Source organism: Monodelphis domestica, chromosome 2 (genome assembly GCF_027887165.1).
Source record: "Monodelphis domestica isolate mMonDom1 chromosome 2, mMonDom1.pri, whole genome shotgun sequence".
Taxonomy (NCBI): domain Eukaryota; kingdom Metazoa; phylum Chordata; class Mammalia; order Didelphimorphia; family Didelphidae; genus Monodelphis; species Monodelphis domestica.
The window spans coordinates 236,125,780-236,128,003 of NC_077228.1; positions in this window are offsets into that span (position 1 = coordinate 236,125,780).

Sequence of the window (2,224 nt, forward strand, 5' to 3'; positions counted from 1 at the left end):
AATTAGACAAAAGGTTTGGGAGGGGTTCTATTATGTTTTAAAGATATTTTTAAAAGATTGGAAAGGGAAGGAAGAATTGGAATCAGGGAAGGAAATGAAAGGTTAAGGAAAGTTATTTCACAAAACTGGAGTATATAAGAAGTTTGTATAAACAAAAAGGGAGAGATGAGGGAAGCAACTGACACTTGAAACACTCTCAGAAACACCTGGAAAATTTGTTTATACCATATAGTTAAGTGAGTTATACAAGTTATACAATGACAACAATACTATAAAAAAAGCAACTTTGAAAGCCATAGAAACTCTGATTAGTGAAATGACCAACCATAATTTTAGAAGACTCATGACAAAACATGCTTCCTAACTCCTAATAGAGAGGTAAAAGTCTCAGTGCAGAATGCAACACTTTAAAAAAAAGTCAGTGCAGAAATCTGTTTTGCTTGACCATATATGTTTGCAACAAGGATTGTTATTAATTTATTTTTTTAATCTCATTTAGGGGTGGGAGGACAAGAAGGGAAATAAGGTGAATTTTTGCTGATTAAAATGAACTTTTTTTTTTAAACCCTTACCTTCTGTCTTGGAGTCAATACTGTGTATTGGCTCCAAGGCAGAAGAGTGGTAAGGGCTAGGCAATGGGGGTCAAGTGACTTGCCCAGGGTCACACAGTCTGAGGCCAGATTTGAACCTAGGACCTCCCATCTCTAGGGCTAGCTCTCAATCCACTGAGCTACCCAGCTGCCCCAAAATGAACTTTTATTTTAAAAGAATAAAATATAAATACCTCTGTTTAGACTTTAAAGCCCTACACAACAGCCCCAACCTATCTTTCCAACCATAGTAGACATTTTCCTCCCTCCTGTAATTTAATATTTGCTTTTTACTCACAACCCTCTGTTCCCTTTTACTATATATTTGTTCTGGTTTTCCCATATACCTCAAATGTATTACTTTCTTACCTCTACCTCATAGACTATCCCTTCCTTTAAGACTTTGCTGAAATACTATCTTCCTAATAAAACCTTTTCTGATCTCCTAAATTATTAGTTCTCTCCCTTCCAAGTTCTTTCTGAATTACATTTCTTTAGGTAGAAGTTAAGTAGTGTGTTGGATAGAATGCTATATTAGCATTCTAGACTTGAATTCATATCCTGTCTCAGATACTTACCTGTAAAATATAAAATAAGGCTATTAATAGCACCTACATCACAGGGTTGTTGTGAACATCAAAAGAGATCACATAAAATATTTTGCAGATGTTAAAGCACTATATAAATGCTATATATTATTATATGCACATATATGACATATCTGTGAACTGGTTTTATATTTCTATATACTTATGCTGGGGGAAGAGAGAGACAGAGAGACAGAGACAGACAGACAGATAGACAGAGACAAGAGATAAAGACAGAGACACAGAGATAGAGAGAGACGAGAGACAGGGACATTATACCATCAGATTGTAAGTTCTTTGCAAAAATGGTTGTTTCATACTTTATACATATATACCCTACACATAGTACCATGCCTGATCTACAGTAGCCATTTAATAAATATCTATTTGTATAATGATGGCAAAACAGAAATTCTACTGGAAAAAGGGATTCTTTAGCTCACTTTATGATAATATTGAGTTCCTGGAAGAAGACAGTCTTCCTCAAGTTCCAACAGTAAATAGGGAGAGTCCCTCAGTAAAGGCCCCAAAAGGACCAGACTTTAATAATATCCTCTTGATGTTGCTGTCAGGTAGAGAAATATTTTTGGCTGTCAAATTGAGTGGGTAGTGGTTTATGTTGAATCTAGACATAAGTTCAGGTCCTATATGCAAGAAGCTTATGAGATTCTTACCTGGACCTGTGATGGCAAAACAGCCTAGGCTGGTCTAGTATGGTCTGATACCTTAGATTCAAAATTGGATTGAAAATGAGATATTCAACAGTCAACAAAAGAAAGAGTTCATTTAGTCATTTTGAGGGATATTGAGAATTAAACATTCGGTTGAGCACAGCTTTTCTTTGATAGCCTTGTTGCTTATGTGTGGGTTAGATATCCAAGGAAGGACTTCCGTTTCTAACCTAAGGCATCAAGAATTTATATCAAAGGCTCAAGTCAGTAGTATTGGAATAAATCTTATTATTATTCCAATAGTAGTCCCTTGAGCCACTTAAGTCTCTATGACATTTTCAATATTCAATAGTTTTAAGAAAAAGTAGCTAAGCCT